The sequence below is a fragment of the Amphiprion ocellaris genome, chromosome 10 (assembly GCF_022539595.1).
Source record: "Amphiprion ocellaris isolate individual 3 ecotype Okinawa chromosome 10, ASM2253959v1, whole genome shotgun sequence".
In the NCBI taxonomy this organism is placed as follows: domain Eukaryota; kingdom Metazoa; phylum Chordata; class Actinopteri; family Pomacentridae; genus Amphiprion; species Amphiprion ocellaris.
The window spans coordinates 19,240,362-19,263,752 of NC_072775.1; the positions used below are offsets into that span (position 1 = coordinate 19,240,362).

At 39.2% G+C, this 23,391-nt stretch overlaps 1 long non-coding RNA gene across 1 annotated transcript; it reads right to left on the bottom strand.

Moving 5' to 3' along the window:
* Positions 1–16,100: 16,100 nt before the first annotated feature.
* Positions 16,101–17,809, bottom strand: LOC129349933 (uncharacterized). The gene is made up of 2 exons (XR_008603091.1): positions 17,574–17,809; positions 16,101–16,818 (listed from the first exon to the last, which is right to left on the bottom strand). It is a non-coding gene; the product is annotated as an uncharacterized LOC129349933 (long non-coding RNA).
* Between the last annotated feature and the right edge of the window lie 5,582 nt (positions 17,810–23,391).

Below are 23,391 nucleotides of genomic sequence, written 5' to 3' on the forward strand. Positions count from 1 at the left end.
GCTCCTTTGGCCGACTTTTAGGAATGCATCTGCTGTTCTTTCTGTCATGTACCAGTTGCTACTAATCCAGCTGTTCACAAACACAGACGTGTAGTTGGAAGCGTTGTTTTAATCCCACTCCAGTTGCGCTTTTTATAAACTGCACGTGATTTGATTCTGTGCATTACATAATTGCAAGTACATGAATTTATACATGAAAAGCACTACATTGCATTAATATGTAATACAAATAGTGTGCAAATAATAATGATAATAATAATCCCAAAGCAAAGGTAAGAACAAGTAACAATATTATATCTTTTAAAACATTAAACTGGATCATGGTCAAATTAACTAATCTTTTTCAGTAAACGTAATGTTAATATAGAAGTTTTGTTTAAAAAAACGTGTGTTAATGTAAACTAAAATATTAAGATCACTTTAGAACTTACAAACATTATCTGTCTGATTAGAGGCCTTTTGACCTAAATGATATATTGAATTAATGCAATGTGAGAGTTTAATCTAAGTGTTATCTAAAAATTTTAAAGAATCAAGTGTTTAAAGAATCCAAACTACTTTTAAGTCCATAGGCAAACTTCCCATAATGCACTGTTTAAGAAGTAATAGTCTGCTGACACTCTTGTTTTGTAGTTTGAAGAACCATTATATTTTTTTCCCTTTTCCATATTAATGAAAACAGTGCAAACCACAAAGAAGGTTAGTCTTAAATGCACTCCCTATACCTGTATGCATTTAGCAGCCTCAGATGCTGCCTCACAGCTCACAGTTCCAAGTCATTATAAAGGATTGGCTCCTTAAATTGTGAAACATTAAAAGGCAAAAAGTCTGTAATGATCGTCTAAGAGTCAACAAAGCTGGTTTAATTTAATGCCCTAAGTAACTCAATTAGTTTTATGTTTCAGAACTCATAAGATGATGCCGAAAAGATTATCCAGCCTAACTCAATTGTTCAAATTTAAACAAATTTAAAATGATTTACAACATAGTCATTGTGTAATTGTGTCTTTGTTGTCTTCCCTGTCCCAGTTATTTTACAGGATTGGTGAGTTGTGCTCTTCAATTCTGACAACTGCTGTTGCAGGCCTTTATGCCTTAAAAAGTGTTGAATATTGGTTGAGTTGATCATGTGTAAAATCTGAGGTAGGCTCATTGATATGCACATATGGTCTTCAATGGTACAGCTCTGCTTTGATAGAATAATACATACCAGCTATATGATGGTGTAAATGTGTTCAAAAAAGTTCTGTGTTTCTGTCTACTCTGATATTCCACCAACCATAAAACCTTTATTTTATTACTCCGCCAAGGAACGGCAGAGTTATGTGACGAATGGCGTACGTTTCTAATATTGGCCATAAATGCTGAAAACATAATTTAAATCATTTTTTTTCTCATAAAATATGCCTCTGACTGGCACCATACTCTGCATTTTCAAAGCTCATATTGGTGCCAATCACAGGGGCAAAAAGTTAGTCTGTTAGGGTGAAAAATAAATCAGAATATCGGATTAGACCTAAACATAGTTATGGCACTTCAAACATTTCTTCACAGATTGGTGCGAAGAAAACAATGCAAAAATCAACAAGACCCCACCCCTCTTTATGAATTTTTAACTCAAAAGCTAATGTTATAAAGCCAGATTTTACACATTTTACTTACCAACATACGTATGTGCAGAAAAAATGACAAATTTGGGTTGGTCAAGCATGAACTTTTTTTTAAAAAAATGGTGAATTGAATGAAATGACCTTAGTGTATATCAGTGACTGGCAGCAAATTGAAAGCCTTTTATGGGGATTGTGCGATTTGCTAGCACATTGCTGGAGGTTCTTATCACGTTTGAAGGTTCAGATTTCCAAACCACACTTCCTATTCATTCTGACAAGCTAAGAGCAGGCTGAATGTCCCTGGTGATGTCATCCCTTTGTTGCCCATCTGAGTGCATTTGTGAAAGCAGGCCTGGTAGGGGCTCTGATCACGTCCTGGGGCTTGTTCACAGTTCAGTTTTCCCAGTCTCACTCCTATTGTTCCAGAAAGTGAAGAAGCCACAGTGCTGCTGTGTACCACTTGTGGAGCCCAGCTTCAAGCGCAGGATGGTAATAAGCTGTTCTTCAAGTGTGGGTCACTTTAGAGAAGCACTCTTAGACCTGCACATTAAATGCAGTATCTTGCCACTTTCTGTGAGACAGGGAAGGCTGTACAAGGTGGCTGTTTGGAGACTTGGTGCTGCAGGAGCTCTGCTTCTGTCAGACAGCAGTAGAAGTGTGGTGGCAGGCCACGTAATGAATGTGGCCGTCCTGGACGCAAACAAACAAGAGGTCAGCGTCTTCAAACTCTCTGTTTCAGGCCTGTGAAAGTGCATTTAGTCCCAGGAAACATGTCTCACCAGAGCTGTCAGGTCAAGAAGATGAACCAGAAGCTGCTGACAGGGTCCTGCCCACTGCAGGGTAGTGTGGCAGGCAGCTCTGGGTAAGCTTACCTTGGCACCCACCCTCCACACTTTTGACAATCTCTTGTTTTTCAGAGACCCACCACCACAGCCATATCCTTCGAAATTTTCCCTATTGCCTGCATTTTTGGAGGAATTTAAGCCTCACTCTAGTTCCAGGTCTGTGCACCTGCTGGCTCTTGCTTGTATAATGCTACAACCAGAGCATGAGGTGAGAGAATTTGGTGGTGTAAATGATGCTGATAAAGCACTGTTCAATTTTTTTTTTTTTTTAAAGAAAAAAAATTACAGCTTCAAAACTATCGAGATCTAAGAAAGCTAAACAACTATCTAAGAGGATTCTCATTGTAGATCCTGTGTTCAATCAGCATCCATCAGACATTCAATCCAGGGTAGTAGTTTATGTCCATAGAATTCAAAAATTCCTACTGCCTCCATTCCTTCACAATACAGAATGAACTTCTTTGCCTGACAACGGCATGCGTATCAGTTTGCCATCCTTCATTCAGCCTGTCCTTGGCTCCGTGCATCTTTACAACATGCATCAGGGCAGCTCTAACATTATTACACCTGGGGGCAAGAAGTGATCCTCCCTTAATTTAACACTGGCTAATTTGCACCCCTTTGTTTCATGGAGCAGAAATGTACACACACATGATCGTTGCTCGTATCAAAGCACGCCTATGAATTGAAAGAGCTCTTTTCACCCAATGTAACAGACCGCTTTCATCAGGCTGCCTGTGGATTTTGAAAACCGCTAGCCAACTTCTTCGCCTTTCTCAGGAGCAAACACGTTCTTATTATTGTCACACCAGAGGCAGGCCCCTAGAGAACCAAGGCTGCACTCTCAGGTAGTGCAAATGATTTGTGGTTGTTATGGATGAGCTCAGGTATTTGCTTCACATACAACCAATCGTCCTCTGTGGTTTTCTGTGGCAGAGGCCAGCGCTCCTCTGGGGATGGATGCTCTTTCCAACGACTGACTGAGTGGTCTCCTCCTCTACGCATCGCCTCCGATTCCTGCCTTCATGCTTCACTGGGTGAGACTGTTATCTCATAGAGTCCTCCTGATGGCCCCCAGGTGGTCATAAAGGATATGGTTCCCTATATCATTGGTGTGTTAGACAGGAACTCCCAGCACCTTCCAATCAGGGTGGACCTCTGGGTGTGGTTACTAATGGGGGTCAGCTCACACTTAGCTGGCCTTAAACCTTCAGTTTGGCAGATCTTCTGTTGCTCAATGGCAACCTCTTACAAGAGTAGTTTACAGAAACTGCTGGGTGGCATTTTTTTGATGGCAGTAGAACCCGATGCATGATATAATGACCTGCCCTTTTCAGAACAGTGACCCTTTAAAGCAATTCATTTAATGCATCTACAAATTACTTTGAATTGGTAATTAAAAAACAAATGCAAAAATGGTAAAGAAAAGTTAAGTGAGATCAAAAAATGGAGTGAGGAATATTTGTATCCAGTCTAGTTGTCAGATTAGCAACAAGAAAAGCACTCAGAGAGCACAGTACTCCACCAAGGCTGCTCAGTCATTGAATCATTTCCGACGGATGAAATCTTTAATAAAAAATGACCTTGCACTGAGCACAGGCATGTGTTATGCATGTGTATGTTATGTATGGATACCGAATCGCGTGACCTAAATATGTAGCTGGCGGAAACACAATTGAATCCGTTGTTCCTTGTATCATTTCTGACGGAGTCCCAGTAAGTCTGCAGTGATACAGAAATCTTTAACAAATCAGTGGATCCAGACTATAAGCTGCATCACTGCCGAAATCTAATCATTTGGTCTTTGTGCCATTTCTGACCTTCCCTGAAAATTCCATCCAAACCCGTTAGTCCATTTTTGAGTAATGTTGTGCACAGATAAACAGACAAACATACGCCAGTCATCACATCCCAATATTCCATCCTCCACAATTGTTTATTATCATACTGTCAAATAAATAAATAAATCAATCAAAAATGGATAACTTATGACTGGGAGCAGAATCTGCACAGGAAGACCAAAAAGACCAACACATAATTTAGACTATATAAAATAAACTGAAAATCAAGATGAGAAACAGCAGGGAACAACAAGAATTACCTGATACAACTCAATTCACAGACTTCTCAGATGAGATTTTGCAGTCAACCTAAATGAATACTGTGGTAGACTGGTTGTGTAATTAAACCATTTCTATTTATTAATTAAGAACTTTGCAAGCTGTAATTACTTGCTGTTTTTCAAATTGAGCAGCTTCACCTTCATCAGCTGTAAAATTACTTGTTATTGCATCATTAATATTGAAGTAGTAATAAATACAAATTTATTGTAAGGGATCTTTCTAGTGAGATGCACGTTCAGTTTTTATTCTTGTTAATGGCTTCATGAAGGTATTTTTATAGGGTGGTAGTGTATTCTTACTACTACTTTCCACTACTGCACTACTGCTTCATAACTGTCCATTTTGATTATCAGACCCTAAAGTTCCTTTCACCACAGTTCCATTAAGACCAATAGCATGTTTATATAGGACCAGCTAACCGGGGATGAGCGCAGCATTCTGTAGGTGCAGTGTAATGGAGAGTGCATATGTGGTTGAGATGGCAGAAGTCACTGCTCAGCCTAGAGCCGATATCATGAGTCTAATTATCATCAACATGTGGGATGGGAGGTTCCCTCTATGCTGACAGACTCAGCCAGCTGTCATATTTTGATAAGGTGTCTGATGATTGGTCTTTCCTGTTTGAGTGCAAGTATACTGCACAGTGAACCTGATGCCCTCATGGCTGTGTGTTTATTCTTCACCTCTGGATTACATTTCAGGCAGCTGTTAAACCAGGGGTGTCAAACATGCAGCCCGTGGGCGAAAACCAGCCCCTCAGAGGGTCCAATTCGGCCCGTTGGATGGCTTTTAAAGTGTAAAAATTACAGGGAAAGCACCAACTGCAAATTGTAAATCTGTAAAACTGTAAATTTAAAATAATTTCTAGACTTTGACAATTTATTTTGATCATAAAGTAAAATATGATATTGCTCATTGTTCTTTTGTCATTTTGTACCTCGTTTTTGTAATATTTTGTCTTGTTTTTGTCTTTTTTTTGGTCAAACTTGTTTCTCGTTTTTGTCGTTTTGTTTACTTTTTGTCTCGTTTATGGTTTTTTTGGTCCTATTTTTGTCACTGTGTTTCGCTTTATTCGTTGTTTTTTTGTCTCATTTTTGTTGTTTTGTGTCTTTTTTACCTCGCTTGTGTCATTTGTCCATTTTTTTTGTCACTTTGTGTCTCGTTATTATAATATTTCACTTTGTTTTTTTAATTTTACTCTTTTTTTGTCTGACTTTTGTCGTTTCGATCATAAAGTAAAATACTATATTGTTTAGTTACAGATACCTGTGACTGAATGTTTTGTGCCTTTGTATATACACTGAGATATTTAAGTTGTAATGTGTAAGTGATAAACTGAGGCACAATGTTTTTGAAATTGAATTTATTTTTCTTCAGGCATTTCAGGTTGTTCATAATGTTTTGCAAAAAGATAATTCCTTGAAAGTGAACATTTTCAGAACGTACTTTTTTGCAGTAAAACAAAGGAAAAATTTGGAGTTGCCATTATTTATCAGTTATTATGCTCTGATTTTACTGGTGTCAGATCAAATTGGGTTGAATGTGACCCCTGAACTAAAATGAATTTGACACTCCTGCATTCAACAGTGTAGAGTTTGTTAGATGTTTAATTGGAGGCTGGAAATGCAACTAATCTAAACACAGCTTTATTACTGACAATTAAAAATATTCCCAGCCACAGAAAAGTTTGACTATGTTTGAACTCCAGTGTGTAATTGACTCATTTACATTCACTGTATTTTGCGCCATATTTGTCATCTTAAGTGGAAGCTTGTGCAATTTTTGACCGCTGCTGACGTCTTGAATAAAGCAACGTGTTGTGGCCTCTCATCATAGGTTGTAGTCTAACTGCGGACATGAATCACAATTAGTTTACCCAAATAGTTATTTTAATTGTCCCTTCTTGGATTGTTTTATTTTAAATATATATTCTGAAACTTGGTGTCCAATATTTTACAAGAAGGAAACAATATTATATGTGAGTCAGATCTAAGAAGTTAGAAAAACAAAGATTTATTTTTCAGGGAGGATAGTAAAGATTGAAGAGATAAGAACTTTTATCTTTCTTAGATATATTCCCTTAGAGGTTCAGACCTTCAGGTAAGAAAGCACTATGATGTAGCATGAAATATTGTTTTTACTGAGGTCTCTCTTAGATCAAGCTCGACTACAATTATACTTTACTACACAAGAGGGCAGCAGATCTCTGTTACATAATCCACAACGAAAACTTGTGCCAGTTCTGGGAGCACTGATGTTTTTGACCACAGCCACAGTGAGTTGATTTCTTGATTTAGGTTAATTTTATTTGCTGCACACAGTTTGGTACATCTAATTATATTACTCTGGCTGATATGAGTCTGCTGGTTGGCTACTGTGTAAATTTAGGACTGACAAACAAAGCTCTCTCTTGCCAGTTAGTTGCACTTTTTCTAACAAACATGTGACAGTGTGTCCTATTCATGCTGTGGCATGTCTGATGGTTAAAAAAAGAAGTGTTTTGTGGATTGATAGCTCTCCAAGACTGTTTTTCTCCCTGAAAATATAGTATCGTGCTTCAATTTGTTTTTCATAGTAAATGCGTGCAACCCGTGAAGAGATATTTTGGTTATTGAATGGGATGCTCATCTGTTTTCACTCTTTTATCTCCTCTTTTCTCCCTTTCATTCTATTTTCTTCCTGGCAAACAGGAGGTCATGTTCATCCCAACTGACCAGCTGCTCTCCATATTGGCTTTCTTATGTTTCTTGCAAACAGGCTCGGCTGTGCTTCAAAAGGAATGATTTATGCTCTTAAATGAATGAATGAAAAGCCATATCTTTCCTGTTTTCAGACTCAGCCTGTTTAGCACTTTAGAGTGTGGTGCATTGTTTCACCCTTCATTTATCCAGTTTTAATCAGAGCAAAAATAATCATTCTAATTTTGTTTCTGTTGCCACAAATTTAAATGACTTGATTATCTGTTTAAAAGAATATAACTTGAACACTATTTTACACCTTTATTTGTCCAGGCAATTGAAATATTGTGTAGAGTGGCTGTATTTCAGACACGCCCTGCTACACATTCACACAGGAGCTGCCTAGTACAACCACAGATTTCCTCTGTTGGCTACCGACCAACTCCTCTCCAGTGGTTGGGGCTTGAGTGCCTTCCTCCACAGTACATCAACTGAATTTATAGGGAGTGGAGTGTGTGATATTTGCAGCTCTCTAGCTTCTGCTTGTCACTGAATCCTTAAATTTCCTTCCTCTAGCTGGGATTCAAACCAGCAACACTGCAGTAGCAAGTCTACTGTGATGATTTTAGTATTACAAAGACCTGCAGAGTACAATTGTTGAACTAATTTTACATTAAAAAAATCTCTTTTTCTCTTTGCTGGGTAGGTGGCATGAGTGGGGAGGTTAGAACTGGCTGTGTGAATATTTCTACTGTTAATAATTAGTCATCATGGAGTTCAGAATAAAAAGGAGAGCGACTTGATCGATGTGTGCGCTTTAATGTGGTAATATCTGCATATAATGAGGGTGTGAGCTGGTAAAAGAGAAAAAGAAAAGGTTGCAGGTTGCAGGCAGAGACAGTGATGTTCTGGTTATCTCCTTCTTATCAGTCACCAGCTCCTATTAGGATGTTGAATGTGGTTCCAGGACATTACCCATTTCCTCCCCTGTATATCAAAGCCTCTCGATCCCCCCTCCTTTCTACCCCCTAATTCACTCCAGATGAGCACAATGGGACATTTGATTTAGTGTGCAAAGACACATGTATACAGCTGTGTCAGCCCTGCCTCAAACAGCTGGCGTGGAGGTTCAGTACAACTTTTAATCATGCATTTGTTTATGTAATTAAGATTTTGAAAAAACAGCGCAGAAGACTGTGTTGTATTGTCCTCAGCTGCAGTCCGATCAGATATTTCAGCATGATGTAGGTCCTGTCTTTGCTATAGCTCACATTGCTCGCAAATGCTCATGGTTTAATGACATGCAGGTGATACAAATCATGTGCAAACTGCCGAAGGTCTTCCAAGTGTGTGTCAACAAGCGTGACAGCTCTCTGGGTGAATATATTTCTGTTGAATATGTACTTTGGACTCCAGACAAGACTCTCAAATGACCTGTTGAAGAGACCCAGCTATGATTTTGTTACTAACATGTAGTTAAATTTTTTTCATCAGGTTTTGTTAAGGTGTTTAAAATCTGAATTTTAAAAAACGGAGGAAACATGAGCTACATGCATGTAGAACACACCTATATCCTTACTTGCTTTTTTTGTTTTATAGCCATCATGTATTGATGCTTGTATTTGCAGCTTGGCACCCTTCTTCCTGTGTTAGCTCCAAGCAGAGTGAACACTGGGCATCAAGAGGTATCATATATTTACAACAAGTCTGTCTGGGAATGTTGATCTGAAAACCATAAGGGCTTGTCTCAGTTCACTCTCTATTCACTGTACCAGGTCTCCCTTGTGGCTCTATGCGGGAAATATCCAAGTTTTTCGTCCTTTGGCAGACTCAACGGTGCACTACAACATGAATGCCTGTAATTTCACAACCACAGGATAATGTATTCTTACCAACAGAGGATGGTCTCGAAGTGCTCAGACAGTTGCACAGGCAGCTAATTTGGGATAGATGCACAATATCCCTTTGAAGTTGTGCTTTAGTACTAGCACTCCGAAAATTCCCCCCTTGAAAACAGCACATAACAGCATCCCTGTACTGTTTTAGTTGCTGAAGGGAAGGTAATGTTGCATTTGATTAAGTGGAAGTCTGAGTCATTAACAAAACAGGGCATGCATGAGGAAGTCCAAGTGCAAAGTATGGCAAGAAAGTGGTCTGGGTCACCTTGGCAGAGGCAGACTTGTGTATTCTGTTTCAAAGAAGTGCATTATTTTTTCCTCAAAAGACTGAAGTATATATTTTTGGAAGCATTCAGTGTTCCCTCAGAAGGCTTTTCTCCAGTTTTTATTCATAGAAAAGGTGATTCGTGCTCACTGTGAGAGGTGAAAATATTGGCCAGTGTAGAGACAGAGAGGCTCAGTCAGTGTCTTTTCCACTGCAGTGTTTCAGAGATGGCAGAGATTATGGGAGGATAACACTGCACAACATGGCCGCCCCAAACCAGATCAAAGCAAAGACAATCAAAGCCAGAGTGAAAGCTACAGCAGTAAGCTCTTTTAAATGTCTGCCTCCCCCGCCCCGACAGAGCAAGAGTGTTACCCTCAACCCAACTGTTTCCATCCCCAATCTTTCCACTTCTGGGACCGACATAAGCCCCTTTTGCCTGAAAACTGGACAGTGAATAGGCCGGACATAAATCCTTCAAAGCAATGCAAACAGCACAGTAAATGACCTATGATAATATTAAACCTGAGCTGTCCTGCTGTAAAGTTTGTGTAATTCCAGCAATGATAAGACATGACACTGGTCATAATCATTTATGATGCAGGGTTTAAGATATATAAGATTGTCATGACAAACTATTTATCATGACTTATGCATGGGTTTTACATGAAAGAGTGTAACCGTAGGGCTTGTTCACCGTATAGTCGTTGCAGTTTTTCTGACCCACTTTCTGCTACTCTGTGAAACAGCGGCTATAGAAATCCACTGAAACCTCACCATACATCTCAGAGTCTCTTTGACTTTTTAGCCTTTGACATTTGACCCCCTTGACTTTTGCCCATATGTCTTGAGATTGATGGATGCATTTTTTCTACCTCCCAGACAGCTACTGGTTTCAGTCTTTTTTCAGTGTGGTATGAAAATCAACATCAGAGACTTGCTTGAGAAAGGTAATCCATCATAATAGACATTTTTCTTTACTCTCAGCCCACAAAACATTCGTGTTAATGCACTTCAGAAGCCAGTTGTTTTGAAAATGCATTGAAAAGATGTTTTGAGGAAGCTCCTTCTGCAAGGAGTTGTTTTCGATATTACTTTTATGAGAAATTCATTCAATTTTGACTTTCAAATTTCAATCAGACTTCCCGTGCAGATCCTGAATGAACCACCTGTGCTTCAGCAATCCATAGTTAAGTATTAGGTTAGCTGTCTGAAGAAAGTGTCAGATTGCTCAAAGTTCAATTTTAAAATTGAAATGACACTAAACATTAAACAGTGGCTCCCTAGGCGGAATGAAAAACACACTGATTTAGTCTGAAAAGCTGCGGTATACTTTGGGAAATAGCTGGCAGTAGCATAAAATATGCACAGTTCATATCAAACGGGCAAACACTGCTATGGTGATGTAGAAATATCTATAGACTCTGCATCTGACCCTGCAGTCTCAGATGTTTGATTTCGCCTCAGGGATGGAGGGGACAGGTTCACAGACGAACCTCCCTGGATCAGGTTTACTTCTGGGAGCACGGATCAAATGTTTCACCCGGACCTGCAGCAGTAGGGGACAAACTTGTGTCAATTAAGAGCATCGTAATGATCACGACTGAGATCAAACGCACGACCTGGCTCTGCTTGTCAATTCCACAGACAGCATCTTTTGGAGTGCCTGTAATGTCTGTGAGAGCTGGGATGGGCACGCTGAGGGGGAACTCTCATTTTGATGATGTTTCATCAATCTGTTTGAAGTTTTTTGGTCCCTTTTTCTCTTTCTGGCTGCACACTTGCTTGGTTTGGTTTGCAGAAGCTTTCAGTATTGGTTACTCATAGCAATATTTTCCTGTCCTAAGTGTCCTTGAACATTTCTTAGGAAAGGGTATCAAGGCAAAACGACTTCTCTTCACGATGTTGCAAGGAACTCTATGGTATCTAAACGCACAATTCCATTAGACCGAGCTATGGGTTAAGTGGTTTGCTGCCTCGTTTGTGCTGAAGTTCTCCAAGGTTACATTGAAAATGGCTGCATAGATGATAGTAGTCTTATAAGGTACATCTTGCAAAGGTTTTTGACTTGACCTGAACTCTGTGCTTACTCTCAGCATAGTGCATGAGTTAAACGGTCAGCCTGCTGCCACTTGTTTTTTTATCTTTATCATGATCCTGTATTATTTTTACTATTAGTCTTATGTATACAGCTTCCACAGTTCTGATAGTTCCATTTTTAATTTTTGTATTGTTCCATTTTCCACTCCTTAGTTTTCTGAGTATTGAATAAATTACTTTTTGGCATCATCACAACAGACTGTGGTTGTGTTTTTCAAGCAAATAAAATTGACTGCTGCCTCTGCTGTAAATATTTAGCCATTGCAAACATGCAGTTCATGCTCTGTGTCTGCTTTAATAAGATGTGACTGTTTCTGGATTCCCATTATTACAGTTTTCAAATAGCTCAGAATTTTGTCTTGGACATAAGAGACAGATTTGGCCTAAGGTAGCAGTGTTCAGCAGGGAATGGGTAGTTAAATAACTTAAAAATCAGAAATGAGACGTCTGCACAGGCACCTCACACAATACTGCTGAAGACATGGCTCATTGCAGAAGTACACTTTCTGATCTTTCCATATTCAACTTGACTTCAAGGTTCCCTTTATACATCAAAAATGTGGGAGTGGTATTCTTAGCTCATCTCGGCTCTTTTTTAAAGTCTTTTGAAAGCTCTGCTTCCTATGTCCAACATCTTTTTCTAGCCAAGGTCTACATGCATGCTACCATTGTAATTAAGACCAGAAATTATCAGACCGGAATCAGATGAAAGGCTCATAAAGCACTGTTGAATTCAGACGTATGCCAGGGGCCAGCTCATTTACAGACTTAATTCATATTCCTTTTGTTCCTCTCCAATCTCACAGAGGGCTTGAGGCAGCTGAAGGACTGGTGGGTCTTGTGACAATATAACAGGTATTAAATAGACCATTTCCAGTGTCACCATGTGGTAACCGAAGGCTTCAAAGAGCCAACAATTTGCAATGAAATTAAACCAGGGATCAGTCTGACTCACATGATGCTCTATATCCTGGGCGAAGCGAAGTGAACTGTTGTGATGCAGACATTCAGCTTGCACTCAACAGAGAATAAACAACATTATTTTCCTGGAGATATTAGTCCACTGTGGCATTCGTGTGAAAGAGTTCTGTCCCTTCATGCTGTATATAAATCATGATGCGTTTCTAGAGGATGTGGCATGAACTGCAGTGTGCTGCATCATCCGTTCTGCTTTCCTTTTTTGGCTCAAGCCCTCTAATAGGCTGTTTCAAGTCCTTCTTTTCTGTAAACATGGCAGAAATTATGCTACCTAATCTTGCAAGTAAAATGATTCTGTTTGTAAAGCCTGCTTGGTATTCCAGTCATTCCCAAGTAAACCATCTGGTGGCGGTCTTTGCACTCTCCCAGTGGAACATTACTCTTAGTGATCTTGTTGCCCTATCACTTGCTACCTCATTAAATTGAGTGATGATAATAAATCCCACAAGCCACGTGCAATGAAATCATATTGATCTGCAAACACACATATCCTCTGCCGTCATAAACGTACATATCAGTCCACAAACAAGCCCCTACAGGAGATGTTTAAACCACTCCATTATTAAAATATTTCATTTCAAATCCCTTTTCACAGCCCAGCACCTTTGTAGGTGTTCAGTGCATACACACTATAGAGACATAGTGAAGCTGGGTTTTTCAGAATACAGACCAGAGAGGAATGTTTAATCAGCCAAGGTCACTGTGTGTGTTGCCACGCACCGTTGTTGAAGGAGGTTCTGGGAGAACAGAGGGACCATCTCTCATCTGTATTCTCTTCAGATGGCTTGCGTTAGTAGGATCATGCAGATATGGGATTTTTCTCTGAGAATTAAAACCCAGATGTCATGCTAACAGACACACACATCCTCACTACAGTAAAATATTATTTATGGCTCTGCAGTCAGCATAACTAATGCCTCACACTCAGCAATCACTCACTGTGAACAATGCAAAAATAGTCTTTAATTTGAACTCGCTGGCAAGAATCCAGTTCCACCCATGTACCAGAATTTATCTGCCCTCCAAACTCTGATCACACACACACTCACACTTGACTGCTCCACATTAAATCATTTCACAGAAAGCAAAACAAAATAGCGCTGTTTCTAAGATTTTAATCTCACTGTGGCCTCAGTTATTTCTGGATGTTAGTGTGAATGTCAGAAACACTGAGTAAAGGGACTTTTACTGCACGCTGCATAAAAACATGTGGCGAGGCTGTTCAAAAGTTCTTCAAGGTTCATATAATTCTTTAGTGTAATGCTGAATGTACAGAAAACACTTGTCTTTTGGGTTTAAGTATTTCATACAATCCATAAAAAATGTGAATAATAAATCTTATTATTTTCTATACTGAGGTGAAAAATGAAATCCTGCTTTCACATTAAATGTGTAATATCTAGTGGCCTTCTCGGCGTATAGAAACACACACAAAGAAGGTGGAAGCCTTTTCGAAAAATAGATTATTTAATGCCTTTCTTTTCATTTAATTCAATATCATGATAAATTCATATTTGCAGAGCGCCTCTGTATCTGCAGATAAATTTGACAATATGACATGTTCATCCATTTTGTCATGTAGAAGAAATCCCAGATCCTGAAGTGGCAATTGACTGAGCTCCAGATACGAAGCCGCCGAGAGCCTTCGCCTGTTTTACAACAGAGGCTTTGATGTCCCCCAGTGAAATGTGCCGCAATAACTGTGTCTCAACAGAAGAGATAATATCAGCTCTTCACAAGTACAAGCAATGCCACAATATGACAACTGGGTTTTATGCAATATTTGAGTATGCTAATGCACCAAACAAATAAGCCCAGGCAGGAATATAGACACCAAAGAGCAGTTTAATATGTCTGTTCATTCACTTTGAGAGTATCTACAAGCTGCAGTGATATTTCTTGTGATTTCTGCTTTACAAAAACAACTATGCTTCCTTTTTACCTGACAAAATCCCAGCTTGTTTTAAAATCATTAATGGGGTAGTACAAGCAGCATTATGTACTCGTCTGATAAAAGATAAAAGCATAGGACCTGCATGATATTTTAAATACAGATACTACATATTGCATGTGGATTACAGTCTGAAGTTACATTTGTCAAACACTCTGTGTCGTTTCAGCTTTTTTGTTCATTTTAACTCCTGTTAAATAAACGTGATTTTGATTGAGGTTAGTACAGTTAATTACAGCAGCAAATTACTGCAGTTTGGTTTGGTTTTTAGGCTAGTTTTTAAGGTACTGCATATTCTTCAAGTTTTCACAAAAATACACACTTTCGTGGAATAAGTTTTTATATGTAAAGACACATGTCAAAAAGTCATTTTCAGCTTTAACTAATTTCAGCCAAATTAAAAGATGCTGCTTTTCCCTGTTGGATGGGTTTTTATGCTGGATTAAGATATAAATGAAATAAATAAATAAATAGAAAAGGGCTCTCTATCTTTTTAATGTTGGCATTTTTTGGCAAAACACACAGTTCTTTGGGGAACCTGTGAGTGAAACCTTTTTGAGTCGGTGCCCATATTATTGCATTCCCTGTCCTGTCATTATAATTCCACACAGCGGAAAAGCACTCTGAGCCAGTGCCAGCCACCTATACTTAGAGCGGAAGACATTAAATGGAGACATACCTGAAGTGACACAAAGTTGGCAGGGCTGAAATAGTTTCCAGATAGTTAATTAACCTCAGTGACTGGCGCAGTGGTCTTGCGTGGCTGGTCAGTCGCAACCTGTGCAAGGATAAATACAACCAGTCATGTTGACATGTCAGAGTTCATACATATCATGTGTGTACTGCCAGCCTTTACACTTTGTTTAGAGCTTGGTTCACAGGGTATTTTCGTCAAGGAGGGGAAAATGGTGCGTAGCTGTAAAGTTATGCAAACATACTGGATGTCTCCCTGTCCATAATTAACTCAAGAAAGTTTTTTTTTTTTTTTTTTTAAAGGCATTTGTGTAGACTGGTGATACAGCCTTTATTTTTGTTCATTTTTGATAATTTGATGATAAATATAGCAGCTGCATTTAAAGGGCCTGTTGCACGTGCACGCACGCACGCACGCATGCACATACACACATACACACACACACTCAAAAACATCTGTTGTTACTTGACAGCTTTGGTTTTAATGCTTGGGGTTTTAGACACTTTTGCCCCAATTAAAAAAAAAAAGTGAAGGGACATTTGTTTGTAGTGTTAACTGTAGTAATAATAATAATAATAAAAATGCATTAAAAATATGCAAAAACAGCATAATAATCCACACATCAGTTTAGATTGTATTTTGTTACTATGTTGTTTTGAATGAAGCAATTTGTTCTTCAGCTGATTGTCAGAAAATTCACCTGCAACAATTTTGATGTTGAAATCACTATTTAAGATACACTCTAAGAAATTTTCGTGTAAATTTACAGAAAAGAGCTGGCAGCAAAAGTTGCCAGCAGCACACTGTTATTTTACAGTAATCCTACCATATTCTACAACAACAGTTTATTACTGTAAAAAATATTACAGTATTATGCTGTTTAGAGAGCTATTTCCTGGGGCTTTCAAAATGAAAGCCCCAGGAAATAGCATAGCATAGAAATGGCTCAGACAAGAGATGATTTTTCAACATTAAGCTTTTATTAAAGCCAACTCTGTATCAAACATAGTTCAAAAACTGACTTATTAGACCCATTCAATTTCAGTAACATACAATCATTTCCTCATGCTGAACAGGTTCTCATTCTGAATGTTCTAGTTCAGGTACACTGAGTTTGGTTTCCATTTTTCCTGAACTGTAACAAAAGATACCTATATATCACTTAAATTATTTAACTATTGCATTGAACAAATTCAGCAGCTAACAAATTTTAAGTAATTCAAGTCTTGTAAAATAAAATCTATAAAAACAATTAATGATGTTTAACAGGTTGTCAACAATCTGTTTAAAAATTGCATATCACATTTCAGGTACCCTGCCTTTAGAATCAGCCTGTCATAACTCATGATCATGTTCAATAAACACCTGGAACAAACCTGGAACTGAAGTATTTTATACTGAACCGAACACAATACTGAGACTTGTTACCTTAAAATGACAACATGAACATCTGGTTGCAGACTGGGCTTTTGCTTTGTCAAAGTGAGGTCCTGTACGGAGAAGTGCTGTGGGTTTACATGAAGTCCCACTCAGAGTCTATCAGTCTTTTTATAAAGGAGGCTACATGGGGATTTACAGTAGATGTCTTTTTCTGGAGCAGCTTCCCTGACCTCTGGAACATCACCTTCTCCTGGCTGCCCTTTGTTCCCCTCTCAGGGTTGATACCAAGAAAGAGCCTACAACGAAATGACAAAGAAAGAATATATTAGGTGTGTAGGCAAAGATCCCTTGAACATAATATGGAACTCTGTCACATTCATCAAAAAAAACATACAAACAAAAATAAACAGGAAACTCAAATTATTAAGCAAAACAGAGGCTTCCACTTAAAACAGCTATTTAGTTCAATACACATTTAAATCTAATTTTTGCAGCCGTTTGCATAACAAGCAAATTTACCTTTCCTAAGTGGAGAGAAAAGCAACATGACACATCCTACAAACCTGTTTTAAAACTTGAAATTACCTAAATGCTCGAATGCAGACAAGTACATGTGGAGATGTGATAACAGATCAGTGGAGCATCACATTGTATAGTTGATGGAAATTTACACAAAAGACGGAGATAGCTAACCTAACCTAGTTGGATCTGGTTGCTTAGAAAGTCATCTTCCTGGTCTGGTTTAAAAGAAAGACCCAGAGTTTTGTCCACTCTGCAGCCAAAGGGGAGTATGCTTGCTAGCTAGCTGCTAGCTAACAGTGTGGGAAACGTTAGCATTCATGCTAGCTGCTAGCTAACAGTGTGGGAAACGTTAGCATTCATGCTAGGTGCTAGCTAACAGTGTGGGGAAACGTTAGCATTCATGCTAGCGACTCGTGGCTAACACCAAGCAGTAACTAACTGGCTATGTTTATGTTACTGTCAAAGAATAAAACATAAAATAGACTGACAGAATTAAAAGTAAGGCTGACTTTTTAATAATCACAGTTACCTTGTTCAGTGAACCGGAGCAGGATGGATCAGTTACAGGTGGTCCCTGCAGGTCTGAGCCGGCCCGAAAATCATCATCCTCAGTTCTTCCTTTTCTCCCAGTTTTTCCCTCAGTAATGAGTAAAATCACTGATACATACTATTTTAAACCTATTTCGTCACTTCTTTGTGTTGGCTGTTTGCTAAATGTGGTGACGTGCAGGAAGATTTGCCGAGACGAGTAACGGTCGGACTGCAGCAACAGTCACACTCAGATCAACCCAAACCAGAAAAATACTGTAATCTGCTGTAAGATTGTACGGTAGCTTGCTGTTAATATTTTGTTCTTAAAAAACACGTGAATTGACAGTATTCAGCTCTATTTACAAAGAACGGTATATTACTGTACAAAATATGCTGTATTTTTACAGCAATTTGTTACAGTGTACACTTTTAAATTCCATGAAGACATAAAACTCAAAATGTGTTTCTCTCGCGGAGCACTTTCTGAATTCAAATATATGCACTTTTTCTGCCATATTTATGCATATTTGATGCATTGAGGGTTTAAGGCATCTTAAATAAGGGGTTTTGACTGTTCGTACGACAAAATAAGGTCTTTAAAAATATAAATTCAGGTTCTCTAAATTCCGATTCATATTTGTCTCTGTTTTCTGATATAAAGAGATTAGTAGATAATGAAAATAATTGTCAAAATTGAGACACTTTATTGCTAGGATGTCTGGAGAGTGAATACATTATTGCATTACTCTGCTGGAGAGCAGTTTTAATGCAGATAGGTAGTGAAAACCATCCTGACGTTTGAAGTATTAAAGTGGTCTGCTGCATGAAGTCCAGATGTCACTCTGCTGTGATTTTATGGAGAGAAAATGTCGAGCTAGGAGGTGGCAGCCCAAAGTAACTATTAAGTCTACAGTGTGACATAAACATTTATGTGGATCATTCTGCCGGTTTCGAATATTTCCATATTTCTTACCACCATCGCACACATAGCTCCATTTCAGCTGCATCTGTAAAAGCTATGTCCTAATCGAAACATTTCTGAATGCACCAAGAGTGAAACATATGGCTGGTAACACCTAACAGCTTCTGGAAAAAGAAAAAAGTCATCACATTTGTTGAAAGAGATTGCATGTGTCAGAAAAATGGATATAAAGTTGGTGGAATGGACCTCGAACTGAAATGAGGGAATGATGACACATGCGTGGCTGTTATTACGCCAAAGAATAAAAAACAGGTGGAATCGGCATGCACCCACTAGAGACACAATTTTAGGAGTGTTTATTTTTTTCAGGCTTCTTCTCAACAATCTTCTTGTGAAGAGAATCTGTCTTTTTGACGGATTCACAAGAACTGTCTTAACCGCAGAGCCTCCATGTTGCCTCCCCACCACATGCACGGCATTATCTCATACCAGGCTCATCCTCTCAGTTCAGATGCTGAAGATTGAGACCTTTCTGTCTGATTGGAACAAGGCCAGTTATAATTGTGGAAAACTCTGCTCACAACTCAATTCCGTAACTCTAATAGATGCCTTTCCCGACAAACAAAACGACAGCGGTGTTTTGTAGCAATTTGTTGAGCAAACATAGTCAGTTTGAAAAGATATATTAGCATGATATTAATGCCAAAAACAATCATGTCTGACATGTAGGATATCCCGGCTTCTTTTCTACATAAGCTCCACAAACGTCATACCCCTACGCCTATTGCCTGATGTGTCCCCATCAAATGGTACCCTGATATTTTGTTTTAAAAGAGCTGAGGTGATTTAAGAAACCCTAACAGAAGAAGACATGCGGTTTGTATTCTCATGGCTGTCTCTGCCTAAATGTCTCCAGATTTTTTATGGAATGGATTGTAGGGGGTGATTTGCTGACGTTATTTACATGGAGAAGGTTTTGTAGCCTCCCTGTTGGCCAGAACATCAGGATTTTGGAATTTCTTGGCAGTGACCTACATCTGGATTTCTGCACTAGAGGGTGCCCCACCCCCTGACTGCCTCTCGCAGAGCCACAAGCCAGATTTTTCTCTCTTTCTCCCCTACAAGCCACACAATTGCGAATGTAACCCTCCGCTGTTCTCTGTCGCACCTATCACTGCAGAGTCCAGCTAAACCCTGAAACAACACCTCCTTATTCTATCTCCTTTACAAATGTGAGGCAAAGGAGAAAGAGACGGAGAGCGTCCTTCAGGCCTTATTCTTCATGCGGTATGTGGAACAGTATGTGGAGCACCCAATCTGGTTTTCATCCTCGGTGCCCCACCCTGGCTGAAATACAATGGATTGGGAGCAGGCCTGTGACTTTTAACTCACTCTGCAGATTCTATGCTCTGCCGCCAGTCTGGCCAATCTGCAGCCCAGAAAAGTCCCTTGATGTGTCAGCCAAAGCAGCTTTGAATCCAATCATAAGGCCATAGGTTCCCTTGTAATAGTACATCCATGCTCCTTCACTTAGACACAGGGGAATTGCGTTTATGCTAAGCAATGTGGAAAAAGACAGATTGATTTTAGTCATGAATCTCAGCTCCAAAAGTGATGTCTTGCAAAATGGCGATGGTTTAGTAAACCATTTCAATAGTTAATCAGCGAACTCCCCGGTGTTTCCCTTGCTGGAAAACACTTAAAATAATTCTCTTTTTTTTTGTCAGTTGTTGAAATTTCCCTATAATTTTAATACACATTCGCCTATACTGTTTGGCACACGGCCCAGGGTGTGTAATCAAATCTATATTTGTCTGTTAACTTCTAGTCTGTTATTGAAGCACGGTTTTCCATAATAGAACAAGAATGGACACTTTAATTAAAGAAAGCTGGGACGAATGAGTTAATGTCAGTCTTTGAAAGCCTGGTCGTTCATTCGTCAAACTTTGAACTGGTGTTCTACAGACTTCAGTGTCTCCGCAGTGGGTTTTGAATGATTTTCTTGTTGTAGCCACCGTACAAACAAAGGCACCCCTGTAGATTTATGTCTCATCCCTCTCTCTCATATTGGACTCTGAGGGCTTTAAGGCTGTAATTAAATTCCAATCCCCACTCTCACTTCTCCACTGACTGTCCCTGTCTCTGTGGGAGGCTGAGAAGCTGGGTTTTACCGCCTGTTGTGGTTTGTTTGAAAGATCCAGAGTTCTCTGAAAACCCCAGCCATTATGATAGAATTCACACATGTGGTGCAGAGAGAGAAAGAAAAGGCCTGTGCTCAGGCACAGACGCAGGACTGGTGTGACATCCGGTCTGGTTGAGCAGTTGAGACGTTGCAGCATGTGTGCGTGTTTTACCCGCTTCGCCACCTCTCCCTGTGAACTGCAGGATTTCAGGATTCTCACGTCAAAGTCAGAGATTGCCATTCCAACACGCTGCTATTTCATGCATATGATAGTGCTTTCGGGGTGTTAAGATGCCCATACGAATAACTCCATCATTGTACCTATCAAAGCTTTTCCTTAGCAGACGGCCACCCACTGCCAATGCACAGATTGCTGGCATCGGCCCATAGCAGGGCCAACAAACTGGAATCAGTGGCGGCAGCAGGCTGTCAGTTGGGACTCCTGACAGCGATATGAGGGGCTAGACTGAGCAAGTCCAGTCCGGCGGGGACCAGCGGGAGAGGAAGGATGAGTTCTGCACCACTGATCCAGAGTGACAGTGATGGACAGGTTCAGAGAGGAGAGCTGATGGCCAAGGTTTTTCTCCTGTCTGGACAGTGTTTGAAAAGATGGACATGACGGTCGCAAGGCTTCTAAGTCCAACTGGGCATGTGTGCCTGAGTGTGTGTGTGTGTGTGTGTGTGTGTGGTGGGTGTGCATGTGCATGAGTGCCTGTTCCAGTGTGCTGATGCGTGTGCACACGCATGTCAAACGGTCAAGCAGAGCAATAAATGTGAAAAGTGACACTGAAATCTGAGATCAAAAACTTGTTTATGTTCAATTTTAGCTCCATTTTAGAAAGACTGATGTGTTAAATACATAACATGGAAAGCAGAAAACACAAGAGGGGTGATACTTATTTTCATTATTTATTTGCGGTCAATTATTGAAACATTTATGATATAAAATTCCAGAAAGAAAAGTGTGAAATGCAAATCAGACTTGCCAAAAGTCCAAAGTGACCACAAAAACCAAAAACCTTGATATACATAAGGGAGAGAAAAATAAGCAGCAATAATCACAATTGAATGAAATTTTTAACTGAAAATGAATCAAGACCATTGGTTGTCAGAATGGTCACAGATTACTTATGTGTTGATTAAAATATGTAAAATCATGATGTCATACCTGTACATATCCATATGTAGTTTCATTTCATTCAGTTTCATCCATATGTAATGGCTGATCTGTTCATGTGAAAGGTGTACATTGTCTTTATTATATATTTAACTGTAGCTTTATTGTACTTTTGTATTTCTTGTCTTTCTTTTTCAATGTCTCAGTTGTATCTAGCTGCTGTACATTTAAATTTCCCTGGTGACAGATCAATAAAGTTTATCTTATCTTATCTTATCTTATCTTATCTTATCTTATCTTATCTTATCTTATCTTATCTTATCTTATCTTATCTTATCTTATCTTAGCTTATCAACTAAACAATTCTACATCAGATTTTTACAGCTTTTTTTTTTTTAAAAAAAAAGGCTATTTATGAAGCAAAACATGAATATTAAATTGCTTTTTTTGGCGCATGCTGGAGCCGTAGTTAGTTTAAGCACCAGCAGCAGAGGAACACATTGGTCTTTATAGTGCTGGGAATCTGCTCTGTCTTGTTAAAAACCTGAATTATTTGTCACAAAACACACTTCTCTGTTGCTCATGCTTCATCGGGACTCAGCGTTCCCTCTGACAAGTAATTACGTCAAGAACAAACGTTCCCAAAGGCAGCAATTAATGCTGAACTCATAACATACAATGATTCCCTGGGGCCCTGGATCTAATATGAACGTTGGCAATCCTTATTGTGCATTTACCCAGTTGTCTGCTTTGATGATTCACGTATTAGCAGGTTTTTTTTCATTAAATTGTGTTGTTTCACTACTTACTGTCATTATTTCCTATATGTCCTTAATGCTATGGATTGATGTCCCAGAGACAGATTATATGTGCTATCATATCCAAGGACAAGTCATAGAAATCATTTTTTCCCCAAGTGAACACATTTTATTTCGGCCACATACGTTATCTAATGGTACAACTTAAAGATGCAGTCTGGCTATAAATTCTCTTTATGACGGAATGAATCTTTTTTGACTATGACTTCTCCTTCAAGATTTGCAGTTCCTCCAGGAAACATTGGCCCTGTTCATCCACGACTCTCCCCCACTTCTGGAAATAAGCTAAAATAGAAGCCCTACCTTCAAGGTCTCCGCTATATCTCATACAACCCACGTCCATATTTGAATTATGATAGCACAATTCATCCATGGTCAGGGGATGCTTTCAAAATGAATTCTTGATAGGCTCAGTCAGAGAAAGAAAGTGAAATGACCAGTGCCTCTGTACGATGTGGAAGATTGACATGCAGCATTTGGAGTCTGGCGGTTTGAGAGACGGCTTCCTCTTTTGCGTGAGGTGGTCAGAGACAGCTCTGGGCTCAGGCTTTAGGGGCTTTGTGAGGTTGTTAAAAATGTTCCTGTTCACTTTTCCAGCTGCAGCCTTTTAACGGTGCATTAAACGACAGTTAACCCCCCAAAACCCACCAGGGAAAACAAGAAATGCCGTCTGAAAATCAAGGGAGGGTCAAGAACAATCCTTTGGCGTTATGGATGTGCAAAGAGAAAAAACAGATATACTTTAGATAGAAAAAAAAGATACTTTCCAGCTGTTAA